The sequence below is a fragment of the Manis javanica genome, chromosome 1 (assembly GCF_040802235.1).
Source record: "Manis javanica isolate MJ-LG chromosome 1, MJ_LKY, whole genome shotgun sequence".
NCBI lineage: Eukaryota > Metazoa > Chordata > Mammalia > Pholidota > Manidae > Manis > Manis javanica.
The window spans coordinates 207,275,076-207,302,322 of record NC_133156.1 but is presented as its reverse complement, the minus strand read 5'-3'; the positions used below and the strand labels follow the sequence as shown (position 1 = coordinate 207,302,322).

General features: G+C 38.9%; 1 long non-coding RNA gene across 2 annotated transcripts in view; it reads left to right on the top strand.

Moving 5' to 3' along the window:
* Positions 1-27,247, top strand: part of LOC108403722 (uncharacterized) — a 116,571-nt gene that overhangs the window by 74,475 nt on the left and 14,849 nt on the right. Inside the window, exon 6 of one of the 2 annotated variants that reach the window (XR_012121547.1) lies at positions 4,637-4,689. The exons of the other annotated variant lie outside the window; for it this stretch is intronic. This is a non-coding gene — a long non-coding RNA (uncharacterized lncRNA). Of the gene's footprint in view, positions 1-4,636; positions 4,690-27,247 lie in introns of those variants that run through there. 2 annotated transcript variants of the gene reach the window in all.

The following is a 27,247-nucleotide window of genomic DNA, read 5'->3' as shown; positions in this document are numbered from 1 at the left end:
CATATAAGACTTTTTGCAGGTCCCTGAGGAGGGCTTGATTACTGTGGACTCCACAGCTAGGTACATGAGGTTCTCATTCTCTTCTTTCTGAGTAATCTTTGCTTGTCTTTTGGGATTCAATTCAAAGAAAGCATCATCTTCTCTGAGGACTCCTGTGGGTAAGTCAGCTATGAGTGAGGCCTGTGTGGGTCACCATGGCCTCAGACATTGATGCAGAGAGATGGCAGAGCTGGAGGAATTAAGTCCAGACTGTGTCTAGAGAGGAAAAGCCAACTGAGCAGGAGCAAAGCAACATCCAGGGCTGATGGAGAGGAAGATACAGAAGACTGTGAACACAGAAGGTCTCAGTGAGTTTGTGTGCAGCATCTGGCTGTACAGGGTCATGGCTCAAAGGGACAGGCTTGCCACATGCCTTCAGCTAGCATTCAGGAGGAAGCACATTCTCACCCTCATTCTGGACTTTTGAAAACATACTTACTTGCCTGGTCTCCATCTCCAGCAGTTTGGCTTCAAGTCATTTAAGTGAGACCCAGACTGAGCATTTTTAAAAGCTCTACAGAGAATTCAGATACAGGGAAGGCTGAGAATCACCACTCCAGGGGGAAGGCAGCCAGGTCCAGAGAGAGGAGGACATGCCACACCTCTCAGACGACGTGGGAACTAACTTGCCCCCAGGCCCCCAAGTCCCCAGTCAGGTCCACTGAGCACAACTGAGGGAATGGACGGTGATGAGAGGCTGCTACTCTCTTGCCTGCCCTAGTGAGGACTAGCTCAGCACCAGAGCTGGCCCAGCCAGACGCAGTGCCAGAAACAGGGAAAGATAAGGGCAGAAGAAATGAGGCTGATGGACACACCCTTCCTCATCAAGCCCAGCCTGCCTCTCCAGCCCCTCTGCAGAGGAGACCAACTGCCCTTTAGGAGGAGGAAGGTCATTTGGGAAGTGATGGAGTGGAGCAATGCCTTCTCTTCCTTCATATCCGCTCTAGTGGCAGAGGGGGAGCCAGTGGGGAGCTGCCCTTCACTTCTCCTGGGGGACACAGCTCAGAGAGGGCAGCTTAGAGCTCATGGCCATTCTAAAGATGTAAGGAATTCTTTTAGATAAGAAATGAATCCCCAGCCAGCTGCAGCAGACTCTTAGCTGGAAGAGGTCATAAATAAGAATGAGACAAAAGGAAGGGAACTCTTATTAAAAAATTACAATCAATTGACATCTATTTGAAAATTGTCTAGTTCTCTACTCTGTGAATTTCCAGTCTGTATATGTTGAAGGTAAACAAAGGATGACACCTATTACAGTTCACAAGGAATAGACCCACCAAGAAGTGACATCATGAAGTGACTTTTAGGAAAAGCTGCCTTTCATTTTATCACCTGGTCCTCACTAGACCCTTCAAATATTTGGCCATGCAAACCTGATCAAGACGTTGATCAGGAGTCTCTGAAATGCAAGCAGCCTCTTTCAAGTTCAATCGGCCTCTTCCTGGAAGGGGAAAAACAAAAAGATGGCCAAGGATTCAGTAAGAAGTAAAAGATACATCTCCTCCCCTTGACTTTCAGGGTGGAGGCTAGCCCAGGGAAGGAGAGCAGATGAAATTAAAAAGTAACAAAGGGCAAGAGGTTTATCTGTCACTGACTGTGATGTCCCCATTGCCCCAGCCCCACCCCACCCTCATCACCCTTCACCTACGTACACCTACATGTAAAGCTACACCTCTTATCACCTTATTGTAAAATCAGGGCTCTACAAAACTAAAACTTTTGCGTTGACAAAGTATTCCCTCCCTCCACCCCCTCACCCCCAGCAAAAAAGCAGGAAATTTTGTAAAGTGGTTCATCATCTTCCTGGAACTCGCCTAATTGTAGAAAGACCTAAAATGAAAGGGACTTCCATTCCCCATGGGCAGACTCCACATAAACTATTTTAGTTCAATCATCTCTTCCTTTTTGGAAATTAACAGCTCAAGTCTCTATTGATTTAACATGCTGTCCCTGTGATACAGTGGGGACTTCACACAAGTAATGAGGACAGGCTGTTCTGTGATTATTTAACCCTTCTGGTCCTTTGTTTTTGTAATTCCCTCTAAAATGAAAACAACTCAAAAACATGAATCTATTAGAATGAGAGCAATACCTGCATTTCTTCTTGTATGTTTAATATCTGCCTATCTATCTCTCTATATATTGACATATACTGTAGAAATGAGGAACTTTCAGTTCATGTGTCTGTGATACCCTCTGAACTGCAGATAGTCCTCTGTAATACGTGAGGATAGCAAGCCAGAGACTGGGCAGGGAATGGAGGGGGGAGTGAACACGTTCCTTAATTTTCTATCTTGGTCTCTGCCTCTTTGTCTTCAAGTTGTCTGGGACTGTGCTAGCTTTCAGTGATATCAGTTTGCTGTGGGTAGAAATTATGATGGTGGGCTAAATTAGGCACCATGACTTCACAGTAGGGAGGAGGAGAAGGAGAGAGGGAAAGAGGCCAGGGCTACTGTTTAAAGTAGAGCTAATGGAGTAATTGTCAGGATCAATCACTTTATACAAGACTGAACTGTCAGGGAGGATTCTTCCCTTTGTTTTAAGGAAGTCCTTTTGTTACAATCTAGCAACAAGTCAGTCTTCCAAATTATGAGGGGTGGAGGATAAAAAGAGAAGCTTTATTAACTAGGTCGCTTAGCAAATGTTCAATGAGTACCTGCTCTGTGCAGAAGCCTGAGCTGGGCAGAGCAGAAGTCCCACCCCTGCCTTGTACTGGGGAGCTGAGTGGGCGGAGGGGTTCCTGTGACATCCGGCTTGTGCCACGCTTAGACCACGTCTCAGTCTCACAGGCTATTCTAAGTTAGTAAAGTTTGTCTCCCCAGTCTTCCTCCCCACTCCTACTTGTCAGGGGTCATCCCTGTGTGGCCGTCAGGCTCTGCTCCTGTGACTCCCAACCTGGACCTTCTTTTTCACTTTCCACTCCCTGAGTTTATCTGTTCTCTCACTTAAACTCTGAATGGGTTGCTGGAAAGAGCACCGGTTCTGCCCTCACTGGGGAATTTTGGCAGCTTATTTCACTTCCTGAGTCTCAACTTTTTCTGTAAATAAGAATAATAGTAGCGCATGTCTTATATTATGAAGAGCAAATGAAATGATGAATGTGAAATTAGCTATAACTATTTTTTATAGAGAATGTAGCACATGCCAGGCACTGTGCTGAATGCTCTTTGTGCAATATCCCATTTCATCCTTCCAAAAGCCATAACACAGGCATTCTCAGGCCCATTTACAGTGAGGGAGCTGAGGTTTAGAGAAGTTAAGTAACTTGCCTAAGTCACATTGCTAGTCAGAATTTGTATTCAGTTCTGTTTTACTCCAAAGTCCATGCTGGTAACCACAGTGCCCCATTGCCTCTATAAATGCCCCCATAAAATGCTATATCAACAGGAGATAATCTTATTAGATACAGCTAATATGCAGTACTATTCATTATCACACAGATTTGAATATACCAAAGATCATGTCATTGACATATTAAAAAACTGCAGGGCAATTAATTTACATAGAACAACAGGCTTTACAGGGTAAAGGGACCTTTGAGATGATCTCGACTTGTGGTTTCCAAACTTTGCTTCTCCGATTCCCATACCAAGCTCTGTTTTTATCTCTTTTAAAGTTTATTATTATTTCTAGGTAGCATTTGGTCTGAAGAACGGTTCTAAGGCTTACTCTTTTGTAATTCACACACTATCATTTTACAGTGGTCTGTTTCAGGGGCATTTTACTGAAGCCTTAGGAGACAAAGAAACTTAAGATTTCCTGACTTCTGGTCCAGGTCCCTCTTTACTCCACAGTCCTATCTCTTGACAATGTGTCCAATGTAGTAAAGAACTGTGAATATAAAAATTAATAATGGATACTCAACAGAGATTTTTCAAAGAAATATCTTAAGAAGGTCCATAGATCTGGCTGATCTAAGCAGAGAGAGTGGAAGACCCAACCAGTATAAAGTAATGGGAATAGTAACAAAAATAACTGAGAGATTTGCAGAGGGGCTTGGAAATGATGTCAGTGATGACTATTATGAAGTTATCTCCTATGGGAGTGAGCAGAGAAATACCATCCCAAGAGGCTCTTCAATTCATTCATTCATTTAGTCATCATTTATGAAACATGTACTGTATGCCAGGCACAGTACTAGGCAAAAGGAACACAAATGTGAACTAGACAGCATCCCTGCACTCAAGGGACTGACTAACTGGAGTGAGGAATGAGGAGGCAAAGGTGTTGGTATGGTAAGAGCAATGATAGATAATTACAAAGAGTCCTGGGGATGTTTGAGAAGGGACATCTTACCCTGCCATTGTAGGGAAGAGGGTGGTGGTCAGGAGACTCTTCCTGGAAGATGTAACACCTGAGAAGAAGTCACACTTCAGGAGAATGACATAGGAAGACATTGTTCTGGCCTTAGGCAAAACTGAATTCTGTTTCTTTCTGCTTTTTCTATTGAGCCAGGGATGGGCCATCCAGCAAGGCTCCTTGACCATAAGCCACAAACTGATCAAAACCCAAACCACATCGCTTCAGGGCTATTGCTAACTAGAAGTTCTGCTTTCAATTACTGTAAATAGTTTCTTAAAATTTTTTATTCTCACAGAGATGAAAACAGCTACTCCCCAGAATCAGAGCCAGGTGGCATTTTCCTCAGCGATCACTTAGCTCTCACCTCCTCTGGATAATTTCTAAGTAAGTGCATGCTGTGCAAGTCACAGTACATATCTATTGGATGCTTGACCAAATGTGAAAATAGACTGTACTAGTTAGGGGAGTCTAAATTGCTAAAACAAAGGGCCACTTAATCAGTGGCCAAAAGATCCATAAACACCTTAAGGTAGGTTCACAGGAAAACCACGTGGCAGGCGGAATTCTAAAAATAATCCGCAAGATTTCTGTCCTCTGGTTTTTCAATCAAAACTAATCTAGTAATGCTGTGAAGTGATTTTGCAAATCTAATTACAGTCGCAGGTTAGTTGACCTGAAGATTGCAGCAGAGAGCCCTTTGAAAGCAGAGCCTTTCTCTGGCTGATAGCAGAAGTCTGAGAGATCGGAAGTGTGAGGACTCAGTGTGCTGTTGCTGGCTTTGAAGGTGGAAGTCAGAAGAAACAATGTAAGGAGTAGTGTGGGTGGCCTCTAGGAACAGAGAGGGGCCCCTGGATGACAGCTGGCAAGGAAATGGGGACCTCAGCCGTGAGACACTAGATCCTACCAAACACCCAAGTAAAGTTGTGAGCAGATTCTGAGAGTCTCCAGAAAAGAGCCCAGTCTGTTTGGCACTTTTTGACCTTGTGAAACTAAGCAGAGAGCCCAGTTGAGCTGCCTAGACTTACGGCCTGTAGAACTATGAGTTAATAAATAAATGTTGCTAAGTTCATGCATGATGATTTGCTACATAGCAATAGAAAACCAATATAAATGGATATCTGAATTCATTTTAAGCAGAGGTTACTTGAAGGCTCATTTCTAGTCCTGTATAATTTTCCTGATCACCCTGGAGTGACCCTTTTCTCCCTTCTAGTCCTATAGGACTTTGGAGGTTTTTTGTTTATTATTTGTTTGTTTTTTATAGAAGTGTAATCAACATACAATACCCTATTAGTTTCAGGTGTACATCATAGTGATTGTATATTTTAAACATTGTGAAATGATCCCTATTATAAGTCTAATTACCATGTCAGCATACAAAGATATTACAATATTAGTGACTATATCATTATTATGTATTATGACTATACATTCCCAATGTCATAGATTACATCTCTGTGACTAACTTATTTTGTAATGGGAAGTGTGTCCCACTTAATTATCTTCATCTGTTTGCGCTCTGCCCCACTGCCAATTCCTCCCCTCTCTGATAATCAACAGTTTGTTTCCTGTATCTGTAAGTCTGTTACTGTTTTATTTGTTCACTTGTTTTGCTTTTTAGACCGCACATGTAAATGAAATCATATGGTATTTGTATTCCTCTGTCGGACTTATCTCACTTAGCATAATACCCTCTAGGTCCATCCATGTTTTTGCAAATGACAAGATTTCACTCTTTTATGGCTGAGTAATATTCCATTGTATATATGTGCCTATCTTCTTTATAATTCATCTATTGGTGGACACTTAGGTTGCTTCCGAATATTGACTACTGTAAATACTGGTCCAGTGAATACAGTACATATATCTCTTCAATTTGGTGTTTTCATTTCCTTCAGATAAAACCCAGAAGCGGAATTGCTGGATCATATGGTAGATCTATTTTTAATTTTCTAAGGAACCTTGATACTGTTTTCCATAGTAGCTGCACCAATTTACATTACCACAAACAATATACAAAGGGTTTCCTTTTTTCTACATCTTGGCCAACATCTGTTATTTTTGTCTTTTGATAATAGCTAATCTGACAGGTGTGAGGTGATATCTTATTGTGGTTTTGATTTGCATTTCCCTGAAGATTAGTAATGTTGAACATTTTTTCATGTCTGTTGGCCATCTGTATGTCCTTGCAAAATGTCTGTTCAAGTTTTCTGCCCAATTTTTAATCAGATTGTTTGGGTTTTCTTGTTATTAAGTTGTATAACTTCTTTGTGTTTTTTGAGTATTAACCCCTTATTGGATGTGTGATTTGCATGTATCTTCTCCCATTCAGTAGGTTACCTTTTCATTTTAATGATGGTTTCCTTTGCTGTACAAAAGCTTTTCAGTTTGATATAATCCCATTTGTTCATTTTAGCTTTTGTTATCCTTGCTGGAGGAGACTGGCGCACAGAAATATTGCAAAGACTGATGTCAAAGAACTTTCTGCCTATGCTTTCTTCTAGGAGTTTTATGGTTTCAGGTCTTAATTCAAGTCTTTAATTCATTTCAATTTATTTTTGTATAAGGTATAAGAAAGTTGTCCAGTTTCTTTCTTTTTCATGGAACTGTCCAGTTTTCACAACACCATTTATTGAAGAAACTATCTTTTCCCTATTGTATATTGTTGCCTCCTTTGCATAAATTGACCAAATAAGCATGGGTTTATTTCTGGGGTCTCTATTTCATTCCACTGGTCTATGTGCCTGGTCTGGTTCTGTGTTAGTACCATCCTGCTTTGATCACTACAGTTTTGTAGTATAGTTGAATCCCAGGAGTGAGATACATCCAGCTTTCTTCTTCTTTCTCAAATTGCTTTGGCTATTCAGGGTCTTTTCTGGTTCCATACAAATTTTGGCATTCTTGGTTCTAGTTCTGTGAAAAATGCCATTGGTGTTTTGATGACAATTGCATTAAAACTGTAGATTGCTTTGGGTAGTATGGACATTTTAATGATATTAATTCTTCTAATCCATGAGCACAGAATATCTTTCCACTTACTTGTGTCATCTCAATTTCTTTTATCAGTATCTTATAGTTTTCACAGTACAGGTCTTTTCCCTCCTTTATTCCTCCTTATTTTATTCTTTTTGATGCAATTTGTAAATGGGATTGTTTTCTTAACTTCTCTTTCCGATAGCTTGTTGTGAGTGTATAGAAATATGACTGATTTCTGTATGTTAATTTTATATCCTGCAAGGACTTTGTTTTTATTACTCTGGAGTTAGATACCACATACTGTGTGGTACTTTGTGTACTTGACCCTAGAAGGTAAGCTCACTGATGGAAAAAATCAGGTTTTTATGGTTTCTACATCTAAGAGTATGGGACTGTCAGAAGAGTGCAAACCAGATTTTCAAGGATTTTCTATCAACAAAAGCAATTTAAATGTTCTTGAGAAAGAGCAAATGGCTCTAGTTTTCTTTCAATAAATAAAAATCTTAGGACAACATTCAGTAGTTAAGATCAAGGCTACTCCTATGAGTGCCAGCCTGACCAGGGTACTATCATTACGTAATGGGCAAACCAGAATGACTAGTCTGACTCAGAAACGTATAATTGAGACCCTTTCAGTTATGAGCCTGTTTTATTCTTAGTGCCAGTTATTACCCCATAACTATGGCTTCATCCTGTCCCTGTTTGCTGCTGAGGCTGTGACCATGCTAGGGCAGTAAGACCCTAGAATGACAATGTCCTTTTCTTAGGAAACCATGTGAAAGTCCTACCAGCCTCCAGATACAATGTCCTTTATTTCTGAGAAATTCCTTAATGTGCATGTATTTCTGATAGGAGTGGGCTTTATCCTTTTACCTTTATGTATGACCCACTAATTCAAATAACTTAAATTTCAAAAGTGCCCAGCACATTTTACACACTTGTAGATGGATTCTGTAACAAGTTGGCAGTGTGCTCACATAGTTCTGGAAAAAGGCATCTGAGGGCCTGCACCAGGGCTAAGAATTCATTTCTGCTTCATTCTCCCATGGGTGGTCCTTTTGAGACTCCCTATTGTGTCAGAAGTAGTGATCAGACCCCTGAAATGGAAGAGTTTTGCTTGGGACCAATGTTTAACCTGAGGTTAAATGTTTCGTTTTAGGAAACTGTCATGATACTCAATGGTGATTTTATTTGTTTAAGTTCATCAACTAAATCAAATGTAGGTTTAAAATTGTTTTCTTCAGCTAAAAAAGATTTGACATTTTACTAGCAATATTTTTGCTGGATTTCTCTGGCCTCGTGTATGTCGCAATTGTCTTTTTATTTTTTAGATTGATTTATCTACCCCTTTTCCAGCTTTGCAGAAATTCAGAAAGTATCCTAACTTCCTCGTACTCAGCCCTTACTCACCCTCCACCACATTCAATTCCAAACCAAAAATATCTTTAAAAACCATTCTCCTTTCAGAAGACAACATAGGCAAACATTTCCTGCATATAAGCATGAGCAGTTTCTTCCTGAACGCATCTCCTTGAGCAAGGGAAACAAAAGTAAAAATGAACTCATGGGACTACATCAAACTAAAAAGTTTTTGTACGGCAAAGGACACCATCAACAGAACAAATAGGCGTCCTGCAGTATAGGAGAATATATTTGTAAATGACATATCCAACAAGGGATTAACATCCAAAATATATAAAGAACTTACACACCTCAACACCCAAAAAGCAAATAACCTGATTAACAAATGGGCAGAGGATATGAAGAGACTCTTCTCCAAAGGAGAAATTCAGATGGCTAACAGACACATGAAAAGATGCTCCACATCACTAATCATCAGGGAAATGCAAATTAAAACCACAATGAGATATCACCTCACACCAGTAAGGATGGCCAGCATTGAAAAGACTAAGAACAACAAATGCTGGTGAGGATGCAGAGAAAAGGGAACCCTCCTACACTGCTGGTGGGAATGTAAGCTAGTTCAACCATTGTGGAAAGCAATATGAAGGTTCCTCAAAAAACTAAAAATAGAAATACCATTTGACCCGGGAATCCCACTCCTTGGAATTTACCCAAAGAATACAACTTCTCAGATTCAAAAAGACATATGCACCCCTATGTTTATTGCAGCACTATTTACAATAGCCAAGATATGGAAGCAACCTAAGTGTCCATCAGTAGATGAATGAACAGAGAAGAGGTGATACATATACACAATGGAATACTATTTAGCCATAAGAAGGAAACAAATCCTACCATTTGCAACAACATGGATGGAGCTGGAGACATTATGCTCAGTGAAATAAACCAGGCGGAGAAAGACAAATGCCAAATGATTTCCCTCATTTTTGGAGTATAACAATGAAGCAAAACTGAAGGAACAAAATAGCAGCAGACTCAGAAACTCCAAGAATGAACTAGTGGTTACCAAAGGGGAGGGGTGTGGGAGGGCGGGTGAGGAGGGAGGGAGAAGGGGATTAAGGGGTATTATGTTTAGTACACATGGTGTGGGGGATCACGGGAAGAACAGTGTAGCACAGGGAAGGGACACAGTGGATGTGTGGCATCTTGCTGCATTGGGGTTTGGTGATTGTATATTTTGGACAGTGACTGCATTGGGGTTTGGGTGGGGACTTGATAATATGGGTAAATGTAGTAACATTGTTTTTTCATGTGAAACCTTCATAAGAGTGTATATCAATCATACCTTAATAAAAAATAAAAAATAAAAAAACATTCTCCTTTCCCCATCTTTACCCTCACTGCCTTAGATAAGGTCCCCAGTCTCCTGGCCTTTCTTTCCTGCAAAGTACACCTGGCATGATTTTTCTGAAACATCAATCTAGTCATGTCATTGACCGTTTTGCTTAAAATCTTCTGTCGCGTTGCCATCAGGGTGCACTTCAGACTCCCGAGCCAGCTGGTCATGTCTTTGCTTACTTCGCCAGCCTTGTCTCCTGCCTTCATCCACCTCCGTTATTTCTTCAGTATTTCTCAAAGTGTAGACCTTGGACTGTGCTTAAGAAAATTATTACTTTAAATTACAGATTCTTGGGTCCTGTCTGAGGTCTACAGAATCAGAAACTGTGTGTACAGAGCAGGAAATCTATATTGTTAGGCTCTGTGGTGACTCTCAGGCAACATGGAAGGAGCCTGTGGTCTCCTTCCTTTTTTTCCTTTCTGCTGATGAACTGGGACCTTGATAGTTGGAGCTGGAGAAGCCATCAGGAACCATAGTGTAGAAGCTGTATATGGAGGATGAAAAAGTAGCAAAAATACAGGAACCTGGTTCCTGATGGTCCCATGATGCCATCATGCCAGCCCTAACTTGCATAGGTGTATTTGAGACACAGACTTTAACCCACTGTTGTGTTCATGGGGTGGGGGTGGGCAGGGCTTGCCTTCATTTGCAGCTGAAGTTAATTCTAACTAATACAAACTTTAGCTTGATAGCTGCCGGTTGCCCTTCTGAACTACTTCCTCAATGTCCCACGTTCTCTCTTCACGTGTGTCTTTGTGCTATGTGCCTTGTGTACGCTCACACTTCTGCCTGTCTGAGTTAGGACTGTGCTTCTACAATAGTCTAAATCCTCTGTGAGGGTCACCTACACCAAGCCTGCCCCAACAACACCTCCAGGCTGGTTGAAGAGCTGGTCCGGCATGGCCCTTAACATGAAGAATTGAAGTTTGTTGTCATCTGTGCTGTTTACTTGTACGTTCCATTGCCAGGTGAGCTGATTACAAATAGGGGCTGTATTTGTCATCTCTGACTCCACTGATCTTATTGGAAAGGTCTTTAAAGGTCTTTAAATTCTGGAAAGTTGTCAAAGTCACAAGGCAGATCCAAGGTTCCTAAATTCTAATCTTCATGTGAAATCTCAAATTTTATCACTGGCAACAAATGCTGTCAGCTGTTTTCCTTGAAGTGACAGGACCACTTTGTTCATTTTTGAGAAACTGTCTGCCAAATACCCAAGTTTGAATAACTATCATTTGTCTACCAGTCATTCCTTTAAGTCAAAATACGGTCCCATGAAAAAAGCAGTTAGTGCAACTTGCAATTGAGAAAACAAGTGCTTTTCCTGAAAACAGCCCCCTACTTCAGTGTGTGGCACAAGGGCTCTATGTGTACGTCTCATTTCACCACACACAGTATTAAAAAGACACGTACTCAAGGGTCAGTATTTAGTAAAATGAAGAATTTTTGTTATTTCATCAAGGATATTCTTAAGTGAAACTGGCATCTTAAATTTTATTTATTTACTTATGTATTACTAGAACTTGGCAACGAACACTATGATGGCTATTTTTACAGTCTGGTACAACCGCTTTCCTTTGTGTGAAGGCATCAGCAGTTTTACCCACCATTGCTTCTGTACATCAGTACAAATGTCAACATAATGAGAAAGGCACGTAATGTCTTAGCATTGTTAGGAAAATAATTTTGACCTCATGGACCTCCTGAAAGGGTTTTGTGACCCCCAGGGGGAGGCAGACCTACTTTGAGAACCACCACCACAGAAAATAACTATATTTGCTCACAAAGAATCTCTGATATCTGAAAGAATGCTGGAGTAGATCACTGATTATTATATATGCCCTTTTACTAGAATAACAACTATAAAAATCACAGAATGAGAAAACAAAAGAACTTAGTACTAATTTAGCTTTTCTAATAAATGTACTTAGAAACAAACTTAGGGTTAAAAGTTTGGAGAATTAAATTTAGATTAGTTATTTATATTTTTATTTTCAAACATTAAAAGGTCTATTAGTGAGAGCTTTCTCTCTTATTACTAAGTCTATAAAAATCAATTACATTAATGGGAAAGGATCTGAATAGACATCTCCCCAAAGAAGATATACAAATGGCTAATAATATGAAAAGATTCTCAATATCAGTAGTCATCAGGGATATACAAATCAAAACCACAATAAGACACCACTTCATACCCACTAGGATGGCTAGAAATCAAAAGTCAGATAATTACAAGTGTAAGTGAGGATGTGGAGAAATCAGAATCCTCAAACCTGCTGAGAATGTAAAATTGTCCAGCTACTTGGGAAACAGTCTGGCAGCTCCTCATACAATTAAATATAGAGTTAATGTATGATCCAGCAATTCCACACATAGGTATATAACCAAAAGAAATGAGAACATATGTCTAAACAGAAACTTCTATAAGAACGTTCATAGCAGCATTATTCATAAAAGTGCAAGTAAACCAAATGTCCATCAATGGACAAATGGATAAATGAAATGTGGTATAGCCATACAGGGAATATTATTTGGCTCTAAAAAAGAAACGAACAACTGATAAATTCAGCAACACAGATGAACTTGAAAACATTATGCTAACTGAAAGAAGCCAATCACAAAAGACTCCACTCATATGAAAGTTCAGAATAGGGAAATCTATTGAGACAGAATGTTGATTAGTAGTTACTTGGGAGGGGAGTGAGGAGTATGAGGAAGATGCGGAAATGATAGCCAAAGGTTAAGGGGTTTCTTCTTGAGATGATGAAAATGTTCTAAAATTGTGGTGATGGTTGCACATATCTGTGAATATACTCAAAAGTTTTGAATTGTACAGTGTAAATTGTATAGTATATGAATTATAGCTCAATAAAGCTGTTACCCCCAAATTAATTACATTATAGAAAAATTAAGTATAAGAAAAAATTTTAGAGAGATAACTTCATGCATGGGCAGACTGAAGCCCGAGAAAAAGAGGCAACTGGCTTAAAGTTGCACAAAAGCTGAAACAAAAGCCTAGGTTTCTGGTTCCTGCACTAGAGTGCATTTCATCCTCCAGAATAGTATTTCAACACCCCTTTTACTTATGAGAAGAAAATAGCAATGATCATACTAAATGCATTTAAACTGGAGTCAGCCTAAGAAGTGAAAAGAAAGAATCTACTAGAAACCGTTCTATCTAAAATTCTGCTTTGAGCAATGTCACCCTTTGTGGAAAGAAATGGGAAGCTGAGCAGAATAAGAGAGGAGAAATAGAATTCACCTCTTGCTTTAAACTCTACACCATTTATGGGCAGGCTTTTGAGTAGCCACACCAGTTGCACAGGCTTTTGCCAACTGCTTTAAAAATAGCTAGCTATTCATAAGAATAGTAAATACAAAATGTAGCACAAATATTTTTGATAGGTCCACAGGCTACTAAATATCATACCTTTTCACGGTCAAATATATTGCAGTGGACAGCTTGTTGCTTCTCTCACAAATGATTTGGTTCCAGGGCTAGTCAGCACTAGATAAAGCCATAGGGATGCCTCTGATTTGTAATACTCTTGAGTTTCAATCTGCTTCTGAGGGGTATCATGTCTGATGCATAGAACAACCCTGTGAAATCAATAGGGCAGGTAATATTAGCCCCATTTTACAGATAGGAAACTATTTTTAGGAAAGTAGGACAAGGTTTTATCATCATTCTTATTTTATGAATGAGTTCTTTACACAAGCAGTATGATATAAATAGCTGCAAGAGACAACTTAAAACTTGTAGCTGGTACATGAAATTGTGGTAACTATTCAAAACTGGAGAACAAGGGAACAGAGTGTATAGCTTGGATACTCATGGAAATGACAGATGCATTGCAGCTTTATATTTATTACACTTCCATGAGCTGCTTTTACCTGGATCAGACCCTGGATTTGCAAGCCTTGATATACTATAGAATGAACAACAGTGCTGCCCTCTACACAACTCCAAGGGGCACCATTCACATAGAGGTGACACCATCACATAGAGGTACTAGGTATGAGTGGTGGGTATCCCCTTAATTAACAAAACAGATTCTTGGCCCTAAAATCAGAGATGCTATATAGATATCGCAGACATGAATCAGGCAAATCTCAAGGTCCTTCACAAATCCCCCCTCCTTAATGAAATGCTCCCCAGTAACTTCTGTCCTAACAGTCCACTATATGTATTGTATATTTTGGCATTTTTTAATATTCTATTTTAACTATAATTATTCTTTTTTATATTGTTCTTCTAGTTTTCATCCTTAAGCATTTGACTCCTGTAAGTTTTATCTCCTTCAGGAGATTGTAACTCTTTGAGGATAGAAATCATATTATTTTCCATTTCTTTATGCTCTAAACTTTCTTATACATAGTGATAAGTAAATAGCTAATAATTCAATTAGCCCCCTTGTCTTCAATAATTTAAGTAATTTCATATTATAAATGCAGTAAAGAATATAAGTAAATCCAGAAATACATTAATTATTCCATGAGTAATAGTCCCCTTTGAATTAACTTACTTACATTTCATATATGTAGTTTTTTGATATTAGGATTATTGCCTTAAATCTTTGTGCCTCTATTTGGTGAATCATATGAACAAACAAATACAAATTCGGTTTACTAATGCTATTAAGTTTCAAGAGCCAATCACTGATAGAATGAATACCCAATTATTAGAACTGTTGAAAAGATAAACTGAGGCATATTAATACTTTAAAATTTATTTGAGCAAAAGCTAATTTGGATCAAAGAGTGCCAAACCAGAAGGTGCTCCATCAACGGGAGCTAGGGGAAGATTTTATAAGAGAAGAGGTGGAAGCAAAACAAGGAAATTATTTCATTGGCTGTAACTTAAGCACTTCCCTTATTTGGGAAAGCCTTATTGATTGTTTGCAATTGGTTGTCCTTAGCTTTTGATTTCTTAACCTTGAGGCATTTACAGGATTACATAATGCCACTAAGGCATTAGAACCACTTCAGTCAAATGGCCTCATTGTTAAATTAATTTAACAGTTGCTGTATCTAGATTGCATTTTCTAAGAAAGAAGATTTTATATGCTCCTAATTCTAAATAGTTAATCTAAAATCAGGACTTTAAGGAAAAGTCTAAATTAATTTAAAACAAACCCTTTTTAAAGGTGTATCAGTTAGAAGTTGATTTGAGCTGCATGTAGGGGAAACTTGACTGTAGTAATAGCCTACCCAGATAGGATTTTGGTGTTTTTAAATATCGGAAGTCTAGAAGCAGGTAGGGTTGCCAGCTTTAGAAAGTAAAAATACAAGGCATCCAGTTAAATTCGTATTTCAGATGAACAATGAATTATTTTTTAGTGTAACTATGTCCCAGGCACAAATGTAGCTGGACAACCTGTGTTTGATTTGGCAGTCATAGAAGCTGACTGCCCAGGGCTGTGCAGCTGCTCGGCTGTCTGCAAGCTCCTTCTTGGGTAGGTAGGGTCTGATGTTGTCCTCTTGTTGCAAAATGGATGCTCCACCTCCAGGCATCAAATCCATGTTCTATGCAGGAAGAATGGAGGAAAGAGGAATGGGGAAGACAATAGTCTTAGGCCAGTTGAGTCTGACCCTTTGAATAAGGAAAGCAACAAGTTCTCTGGAAACTCCATCTAGCAGACTTCACTTAGATTTTATCTGTCAGAATTGGGCTGCCTGGCCACCCCTCATTGCAAAAATCAACGGGGAAATGAATATTTTTAAGTGGGTACTCTGCCATGGGTTGAACAAATTGGATTTTCATTAGGAAAAAATAAGAGGAGTAGACTTGGGACAGGCAACTTGCAATATCTGTAATAAAAGACAAAAGTGACTTTCAATGCCTATTTTGAATTTTATTTTGACCACACAAATATGTACTGTGAATTTGGAAAGGAAAGAAACTCAAAAGATAGAATTTCCCATTGTTACTCTTAACTACCCTTAGGTTCCTCTACCTTCCTGAGAAATTATTGCCCACAGTTTTAATGATGGCCTTAACTTTAGAAAATCAGTGGGGAAAACTTAAGATACTTCTGGTAGGCATGACTCCAAAGTAGAAATGTGTTCCCTAGTACCATACCAGAAGGCTTTCACTGTGTCTCTCGGCTACAAGATCCATGATTATGTTAGTTTACTGAAGTTTATTAAAGTAAGTTCATCTAAAATACCAATAGTGTATCCTGTCTCCTTAGGCCAAAAACTCTTATATCTGATAAAATTAGTATCCTTTCCTCCAACACAGTTTTCCAATTAAATTTTCTCCTTGGTTTAAAAGTATTATGTGTATGATTTTCTTGCCAAGAGACAATTAACTAACATCAGACATTGACACCTCTCTGTACCTCTTCAAACAATTAGCGTAAATTATTTCTTTTCTTGTGGAAATTGGAAAAGAAGTCACTAACAAATGATACCCAATTACAAGATATTTTATTTTTTTCTATTTTGCTTACAAACCCTCTGGGTTCTTTTTCTCAGCAAGAGTTTTGCAATTTTGATAGGCCAAAACCAATTGTTCCTCTAACTTTGGACTCTTAAAAGGAGTATTATGTGCTTAGCCAGTTTCATTTTTCTGTACTAGTAGAGAAGTTTATGTAAAATAAGAATACAATTTGCACAATGACTAAAGCATTTCCAGTAATTATTACTATAAAAAATAATTCTTAAAGAAAAATAGAAGTTCAGTTTTACTGTTTGTCATTTTGCTTTACACATTGGCTGCCTGTCTGTCTTTATTAAGGTAATACTTATTTGATTTCTAGTTAAAATAAAAGATTTATGCCCAACTGAATAAGCAGCATAATTATTGTCAGGGAGTAAAGAAAATGAAAACTTCCTCAGTTTTTTTTTTTGAGTCGTATAGCTCTACAGAAGACACTATTCAGATAAGGTCATACCAAATAGGAGTTTTGCTCATTGGATTAAAAATAGATCAGCTCAGTGACTCAGCAGGTAGTTTATTGCAGTTGCCTACTGAGAATATCCTAATTCTTCCTTGTACTACATCACAGTGAAGTACTCATGTGGCTTTACGGGGATTAGCTTATTCAACTATTAGAAATAAGATCGCAGTGTATCTAGGACATTCTGTGAGATACAACACCGCTGAGAGTATTATGGGTCAAATTCTGGTTAAGTATAAGTAAGCACATATTTGAAGATTTTATTTATTTTAATAAACCTACAGTAATATGGGTAAATTGAAAATGAAAGGTGGAATCAAGTTACAGAGAGCACTTGACTATGTGTGCTCAGATTTCTGTAGCAATGCCCCTTTCATCATTCCATGAGCCTTCCTACCTGACTTCCCTTCCCCCTGCCATATGGGAAACCTCAGGGGGTCCTTTAATGTCTTTCCCTTTTTTATTAGTCACTTTCAGGTAGTGGCCAAGTCACCTCCAGCCACAGAACAATCAGGAACAGTCTTACAAAGGGGGCTAGTAGATCTCCTGAAAGGAGATGTGAAACTAAAGTACCCCCAAAGTATCTCCCTCAAAATTATTGGCTACTGATAGGGAAACACTTTAACCTAGTATCTTCCATTAATATATATTAATATATCCAGCACCTACTTGAGAATCATTCTTGTTCAGCCTCCGTGTATTAGGTGCTAGAGAAATATGGATGAATAAAAATAGACCTTGAACCTCTAAGGGTTCCATCTGCCTGCTGATTTATCAAATCCCTGAGTGAATAGATAAGTAAGTAACGATATGAGGAAAAAGAAAAGTAGGAAGGTGGGAAGGTGGGAGAATCGGGTCTTGCACAGCTGGGAACTCTGCCCCTGTAGCAGGCCAAGGAGAGGGAGAATGAGGGCCCAGCATGAGGGCGCAAGGGGCTCTGGAGGGAGGAAAAATCAATGTAGAGCCTCTGAGAGGTGCAGGAAACAAGGTTCGTTCTCACAAGCAATTGGCCTAGAGCTGACCTCGGAAATACCGTCTTTCCAGTCCTCTCTTAGTCGGACCCTCAATAAAACAGAGGTGGGTAGCCACAGTTTGTCTTTGACAGGCTGTGTTCCATTTGGGTGGCTATTTTTCCCCCATCACCACTTGATTTACCACAACCTCCCCACTACAAGTCATATGGAGATCTTTCATCCCTTCTAAGGTTATTAACTGATAGGAAAAATTAAAGGAGGTTTCACTGATAAAATTATAAAATGAGATCCCTGCTAGTAATGTTTGTGTTTTAACACAGAAGCCTGGGAAGCCCTTAGATTATTCAAATCAGGCCACTAAACTCCAATCTAATACCATCCTTAAAGATTAACTTAAAAGGCATTATATTAATTAAATGAGGAGGGCAATTAGACTGAGGTGATTATTTTTTTCTAATTTTTTTAACTTTTTTGTTGCGATTAAGTTTGTATACAGTATTATGTTGGTTTCAGATGTGCAACATAGTGTCTGGATAATTGTAAACATTGCTGGATGCTTTCCACAATAGGTGTAGTTACCCGTTATCATACCAAGATATCACAATATTATTGGGTAAACTATCTATGTTGTACTTCCATTCCTATGTCTAACTTATTTTACAATTTGCGGTTTGTACCTCTTTATCCCCTTCATCTACTTCATCCATCCCTCCACCCCCGTCCCTATGTTATAACCAACAGTCTGTTGTCTATATTTGTGGGTCTATTTCTTTTTTGTTTTTTAGATTCCACGTATAAGTGAAATAATATGGTATTTGTCTTTCTCTGCCTGGTTTACTTCATTTAGCATGATACCCTCTAGGTCCATCCATGTTATCACAAATGACATAGACTGAGGTGGTTCTAATGCCTTAATGACATTGTGTAAGCAGATCAAAATCTAAGCCTATAAATGCCTCAAAGGTAAGAAATTGAAACCTGACATAAACAACCAACCACAAACAGCCATCTTGGCTTTAAGCTATAACCAATCAATAATTTCCTTATTTTGCTTCCCTCTTTTCTCTATAACGTTCTCCCCCTGAGCTCCAGTTGGTGGAATCCTTCCAGTCTGGGGCTGCCAAAATATTTTTCTTCAAATAAGCTCTTAAAATTCTTAATCATGCCTCAGTTTATCTTTTAACAAAGGTTAATTTTACTCAGAGTCTCAAGTCTCTGTCCTAGGCCTTATAAATTTTCTTCTTAAATTTTGTGTTACCCTTGTAAGTGGCTTTCCATTCATTTGTTCAGAGTGAATGATATTTTCTTCTAGTTAATTATTAATTCCAATGAGAGCATTTAAAAACATATACTTCCCATAAGAGTAGAGCTAGCTGTAAAAAGAAAAAAAAATAGGTGGATTGTTAAATTTTCTAAGCATTATTTCAAGGTTTATTTATCAAGCTTGTTTGGGAGCCAGTTTTATGGTAGATTTGAAAGTATCCTCCATTCACATATTCCTTTGGTACATGATTGTTCATAACTTCCAAGAAGGCAGAGACTGTGCTCTCTTTGGTCCCAACATGTGTCTTCTGACACTGGTCTGGTGGTCAATGGATTGAATCTCAACAGCTTCACAGTTGCTCCAAGTTCTTGGAGCTGAAAGCTATCAATTATTTCAGAGGATTTACTGAATCCCTTTTCTGTGCAAAGGAATTGTGAGTTGATAGAGAGTTTGTATTAGTCCAGGAAAATGACTTGAAATAATTTACAAAGCAACATATAATTAAATATAAATAAACAAAGCAAAAATATAGTGTATAGTTGGTGGGAATATAAATAGGTGCAACCACTGTGGAAAGCAATAAGGAGGTTCCTCAAGAAACTAAAATAGAAATACCATTTGACCCAGTAATTCTGCTCCTAGGAATTTACCCGAAGAAAACAGAATGTCTGATTCAAAAAGACATATACATCCCTGTGTTTACTGCCACACTATTTGCAATAGCCAAGATATGGAAGCAACCTAAGTGTTCATCAATGGATGGATAAAGAAGATGTGGCGATATACAGAATGGCATATTATTCAGCCATAAAAGGAAAAGAAATCCTGCTATTTGCAACAACATGGATGAATCTAGAGTGTATTATGCTCAGTAAGTAAGCCAGGCAGAGAAAGCCAAATACCATATGATTTCACTTATTTTTGGAGTGTAAAAACAAAGCAAAAACAGAAGGAATGAAATAGCAGTAGACTCATAGACATGGAGAAGATGACAAGGGATTTACCCAAGGGTGGGCCCATGGGGAGGGTGAAGGGGATAGAGGGGCACAGTCACAATCACAATGTAAGTTGGTCACTGGGACAGTAGTACAGCATGGAGAATATAGTTATGATTCTGTAACATCTTACTACATTGATAGATAGTAATGGCACTAGAGGGGGTGAGGATTTATCAGATGGTGTAACTGTTCAACTACTGTGTTGTATATTTGAAACCAACATAAGATTATATATCAATGATACTTCAATTAAAATTATGTTGTGTATAAAGTTGGTCTGAGAATATTGACTGATTTTCTTAAATGCTAGAAGAAGTGTGAGGTCAAAAACAATTTTCTCCCCACTGAAAATGAGCAAAGAGACTTTCCCCTTCTTCTCCCTTTTTCTTTCTGAATTTCTTCCTCTGTCCTTTTACAAATGTACGTATATCTTTTTAATGGCCGAATAGGCCTCTGGCCAATCTTAGATTCAGGAATGTTTCCTCAAGGAAACATAACCACTGGTGTCCACACAGACCATTGTGAATCTGCTCCATGCTAAACTCCTTGAGGAATGGGGCTTGAGGGATGGGGCTTGAGGGATGCGGCTGTGTCTCACTTAATAGTTTCAGTGCCCAACATAGTAGCAAATGCTTAAATAGTTACTCAATAAACAACGAATGAATAAATTTCTTAAGCAAAGTTTCATAAGTCAAAGCTGAAACAAGGAGTATAGAGAGTAAATAAACTGAGGTGTAGATTAGGACCATATAGTAAAGAAACTTAAATGCTAAGCTAAGGAACTTGTGCATTACTCTGTAGGCAGTAGGGAACCACTAGAAGTTTATGGGCAGGGAAATAATATTATCAGTGCTAAAACTTAAAATGAGTAAAGAGTAGCAATGTGTAGAATGAATTGGCAGTGGGATTTCTAATAGATGGGAAAATGTTTGTAATAGCAGGCTATGGCAATCATTTAGGTTAGAGCAATCCTTCTCAACTGGGGGTGATTGTGCCCCTCGGGGGACATTTGACAATCTGGAGACATTAGATTTTCATAACTGAGGGATATTTACTGGCACCTCCCGGGCAGAGGCGAGGGGTGCTGCTAAAGATCCTGCGTGCCCAGGACAGCCCCCCCGACACAGAGTAATCCAGCCTAAAATGTTAATAGGATCCTGCTGGAGAAACTGTGGGTGAGGGGTGGCTAGAACAGATAACGGGTAGGAAAGAATAGAGCAGATGGGAGTAGCTCTGTGGAAGTGGACTACATAGAATTTTGAAAATGACTAAACCTATAAGTCAGAGAAGGTGGTGGGAATTAAAAGACAAACAGTCCAAGGTATAAGGCAGGTCACTGGAAAGATGATGATGTCAAGAACAGATAAGTCAGAGGAGGGACCAATTTTAAGGGAGACTAATGAATTTGTTTTGAGTGTGAGATGTTAGCTAGCTACCAGAGCACAACACCAGAGGCAGCTGAAAATGGACTTGTGAAGCCCACCAAGAAGCTGAGACCAGAGATACAGATTTTAGGACACATTTGCATTGACTTATTAGTTAGGAAGCGGAGCAGATGAGAGTGCTGAAAAAGAGCACAGAGAAGAGGCCTGAAAAACAGAATTTTGAGACTGGGAGAAAAATGCTATTACTGTATGACTTGGTGGCTTTTATAAAATCGTATTATCTTTCAGAACATTTCTCCACTTTAGCAATTAATTTCCCCCAACAAATACAACATATTAATTAGACTACCTGGAATTGAGTCTTTCCTAACTGTTCCTAAACTTAAGTCCATATCAAAAAGCCTCTTGTTCTCTCGTTTTTTAAAAACTGTTTTATTAAATTTCTTAAATCCTCTTACAAATCCTAAACATACTTTCAAGCTTGGCTTAATAAAACAGTATTTTAAAAGCATTCTTTTCCTCTTATTCTTTAACTATCTTCAGCACTTAAGAATTATTTAGAAATTATTTTCAAGATGGGCCTTCTGCAAAATTGAGAAGTGGGTTATTTGATTTAAGAGCAAGCCTCTAGCTTTTTTGCTGTCCATATGGGAAAAATGTGTGAGCATGAGCTTATATCCTAGCTCTGGCACTAGTAAGCTGTGTGACTTTTGGTAATTTTGTTTCTCTGTCTCATTTTTAAGACTTTCTGTTGGATTATACCATACCTACAAAAAGCTACATGAATTTTGTCAAGGATTAATGTAAACATTTAATGTGGTAGTTGCCCACAGACCTGTTCCCGTATACTTATTGCTCATACCTTCAGTGTAAATTCCTTGGCACAATCCAGAAGCATTACCTTTTTTTTTTTAAACTTTCCTAAGTTTTTACTTTGAAAAATGTCAAACCTACAAAACCTTAAAAGAATAATACAATGAGCACCCATATACCCTTCGCCTAGATTCACTTATCATTAATATTTGTGACATTTGCTTTCTATCATATTTGCTTGCTTTATCTGCCTACCTAACTACCTGTCTTAATTTTTTTCTAAATCACTTGGAAGTAAGTTAAAGATATCGTGAAACTTTATCTTTAAATATTTAGTACGTATCTCCTAAGAATGAGGGCATTATGCTACAATGATCTCACTCCAGAAATGTAATATTGATAGCGTACTCTCCAATGCACATTCAGATTTTTTTAATTGTTTCCCAAATGCCCTTTAAAACAGTTCCCCCCACCCCCATCCAAGCTAAGATTTCATCAGTGTTCATATTTTTCTAGTCTACTTTAATTTAGAGGAGTCCTTAGCATTCTTTGGTCTTTTATGACACTTATACTTTTAAAGATTACAAGCATGCTGTCTCATGGAATGTCCCACAATCTGGAATTGCCTGGTTGTTTCCCCCTAATTAATTTACAGATTAAGTTTTTTCCCAAATACACACATGCCATTATATCCTTTCATTGTGTCAATACAGGAGACTCATCATGTCAGTTTGTCCCATTATCAGTGATATTAAGCTAGGTCACTTAGTAAACATGGTGTCTGCCAGATCCCACCTTTGTAAAGATAGCTTTTCCTCTTTTTAGTAAATATGTACATAATCCATGGGGCGACACTTTAAGACAGGTAACTAACCTGTGTTGTTGTGAAGTTCTCACCCTGCTTACCCTTCTGTAATTCTTGCCAGTTTATTAAGTGTGGCTCACCAGAATTCTTTTTTTAAGTATGTAAGCTATCCTTTATAATTTAGTTCTTTTGCTTGGCTTAGCCAGAATTGGCTTCTGTTATTTTCCAAGTACCCTGACACCTACAATGTGAGAAAGCCTTGTATAAAACTCTTACTTCACTATGGTTATTATCTTCAGGGATTCTAGAATCAGAGTGATGGTTTGTAAACGTTTTTTTCACACCACGCCAAAGCCTTTCCGTATGGGACCTCCAGAGATATTCAGGTTATGTGTGGAAAACATTTAGACCTTCTAGATAAATGATACATACACCCATGGATGGGTCATTGTTACCTGGTTGCAGTGACACTTTGTTTGTGATGCTTAGTCATGATCATAACCCTGTGGACAATGTAACAAGTTAGAACTAGTGACAGAGTAAAACACTATATCCAAATCCTAGTCACTAGACCCAGATGACCTTGGCTGCTAAAGGTAGGTTCAATAACTACATTAGATTTTTGATGAAATTTGACAGTGATTTGGGTTGTATTTGTTAATATAATAGCTGTAGGAACATAAAATACTCGAAAATCTTAGTGTTTTAATACAATAGAAATTGAATTTCTCTCTCAGTCAATTCCAACTGGTGTTTGGCTGATGGCTTTGTATATAGTGACTCAGGCCCTCGGTTTCTTCCATCGCACGATTGGAAGCCTTTTGGAGCCTTGGAATCCTTGCTTCCAGGGGTAGGAAAGGAGTCATGCAGACTTTTTATTTGGGTTTTGGGTTTTCTAATTAAATGGTTTATTGAATCAATTTTAATCAATCAAGAGGAAAGAGAATGAGATAGATAACCAGAGTTAAGACAAGGTAACAGCAGGGGAGATGGACTACTTGAATTCTGTGTTATGCGGTGTTCATACTCCTATGTCTTTCTACCATACCAGCCTTTCCAGCTGATGGTCCAGTTGAGTAAAGAGGCTTAACAGATGGAGAAAGTTGATGCAGGCTACCTGCTTTGGAGAGAAGCAGCGGCAGGTACACCTAGAAAATAGCTGTAGCTCACCAATGACTACGCAGAAGATTTTGTGTGCTAAGCTGAAAGTGCTGCATATCATTCCATTGGCCAAAACTCAGACCACAGCTGTTCTGTAAGGGAGGCTAGGAAATGCAGTCTAGGAGCAAAGTGGCACAGCTTTGGAAAGCAGCCAGTCATTCAGTCCCACAGAGGCCTAAGAAACCCCAACTTGGGGTTACCTGCAAAACTGCAAAGGCAGAGACCTACTAGAGAAGTCGCAGTCAACAAATACCCACAGCCTGATGGTCTCTTTGTTTGGGGCTGATTTGGTCTCACTGCTGCAAACATTTACTTGTATTAATGTATGTTGATAAGTGCTGCATTTCACTGAGGCCTCAACCTCCTCTGCAGAGTTACTTCAATAGCTTAGAAGCACTACCCCTACTTTCTTGACATTATTTTAGAAATGTTAAAGAAATCTATCTATAGCTAGTCACCTAACTGTGAAGAGTGTGTGTTCAGTTTTAGGTAGAAGCTGAGTTTAGTAAAGCACAAGTATGAAAGTCACCCTATTTGTCATCACCAGTTTCAGTTAAATGTCCCTGCCCAGGTTAAAATTCAGACACAGATGCAGTTACTTCCAGATAACAAAAAGTCCTTTGGTTTCTTTCAAACACGAAGGGGTCTTATCCAGATTTCCAGAAGTATGTGTACCCAGGAGGAAAGTAACAGGTTTGGTGAGTAGCCAAGAGGCTGTAAGAGGTTTGGTAAACCCCCATTTGGGTTTCTACCTAGAATAAATTATTGAAAAAAATATTTAAAAATGGGCTGTTGACTGGCATGTTACAAGGAAACCTGTCAAGGCCCGAAATGAAATGAAAGCTGGAATTCTGAGAGGTAAAAGTAAAGGAAGCACCAAAGCTTGGTCTTAAAGTTTCTGAAGAATTCTGGGACCTTGAGCTTCCTCTTTGATGGCTGCAAAAAAATAATGCCTAGGGCCCAGCCGTAAAGAGTCTACTGCACGATCTGCATAAAGCCGGAACTCCAACAATCCCAAAGAGAAGTAAGTTTATCACTTAAAAACTTGTTTGTCTTGATTTTGACCCTGGTTGAGGACAAGAAGATAGAAAAATCTCCCATTAACTTTTATAACACAAGCTGGCCTCCAGGTGGATTTTCAGTCCAAAAGCAAGCTTCCTGTGAGGTTTGAAACTCAGATGAGCATTGAACTTGAAGTTGTCTCAGGTTGGTAGTTCCCCCAGGCAACAGGCAGGGCCACTGCGTTTCAACCTGGACCTCAAAGAAATTCCACAGATAAAATGCTAGGGCCATTGATTTAGCTCACAGTAAAAAAAAAGTCTAACACAAGAAATCAAGGCACTTGGAGCAAGAACTAGCAGAAACAAAAAAGGAGAATGAGATCTGCAGAGACTTCAGGGATTGTCAGACCCAATATAAAAGTATTATGTATAACATATTTAAACAAGTAAAAAAAAGTGGCTTAAAGACATGGGCAAGGAACAAACAACTATAAAAATGGTGAAGTAGATAAGATAAAAAGCCAAACAGAACTTCTGGAGATGAAAATTTTAATAATAAAGTTGAAAACTCAATAGAGAAGTCAGACATCACAATAGGAACAGTAGAGGAGAGAGTTTATAGATGATCCCAATCCAGGTTTATAACCACATGACTCTAGTCTTGTGAAAGGCAATTTCAAGATTCCAGATGTGCTGAAAAGCTAAACCTCTGCTTCCCCAGCTCAGGCCGGCTTCGTGCCTCAGGGCTTGAGGTGGGAGAGATGGCTTGTTAGCCACTTCTCTCCTCCCACACTACCACCCCACTCCTTAGGGAGAAAAGAGGATTAAGGGAAAAGAGAAGCAGTCTTGGATGCCTGGTACTGTGTCATCTGGCTTCAGTGCCCTCTGGATATCCAAAAGTGACTCTTTTTTTCCAGATTTTTCTCAGAAGTGCCAGATCTCCCTCTGCAGACCCAGACCGTAGCTCCCTGATGCAGACTCCTGCTCTCCAGTTGCCAACTTTTGATACCTCCTTCAAACCTGGGCTTCCAGTGGCTCCTCCACCCACTGGGGTTAAGGAGGCAAGATTCCTTCTCAGGGATCCCAGGACAATGCTTTTGTGGATTCCACATTGTTTCCTGGAACATACTCCCCTTTGCCTCCTGTAAGTGAAGGTTAGTTTATACCCACTGTGGTCCTGCAAGCAGGTGAAGCTTAGGCCAGAAGCTCTAGCCTTCACACTTGGCAAAGGTCTTGCTGACCCCTTGTGAAGGTGGAGGGAGGAGAAAGCCCTATCCAAAGAAATTCTCACCCTCTTATCTTTTCTACCTTAACCTCCTTATACTTCCAAGGTCAATGGTAGGTTCATGAAAGCTAGAAGTATTTACACACCCTTAACAGGTCCAGTACTTGGGAATATTGGTCAGCGTTTATGACGGTTTGAGGTTTGGGGGTCTGGCCAAATTAGAGAGAGAAGTGCCATTTGAGCATCTTATTTCATTGGATTTTATTGCAAATAACTGGAATCATTACATTTTTTTAATGAAGCAGCAAAATGAAAATATGGTGCTGTAATTTCTTTGATGTCAAAAATTCAAGGCTGAACATGCAAATCACAGAGGGGGAGGAGATATTTGCAATACATGTATTTATACAAAGGGTAATGCATTTTATTCAAAATATATAAAGAATTCTTAAAAATCAATAGAAGAATGGGCAAAAAGTTGAACAGGTCTTTCACAAAGGAGGATATCTTCATGAACCAGCAAACATAAAAGTGCGTGCAAGCTTATTAGTTGTCAGGGAAAAAACATTAAAACCACAATGTTATATATCATTACATAATCACCAGAGTGGTCAAGATTAAAAACAGAAAATACCAAG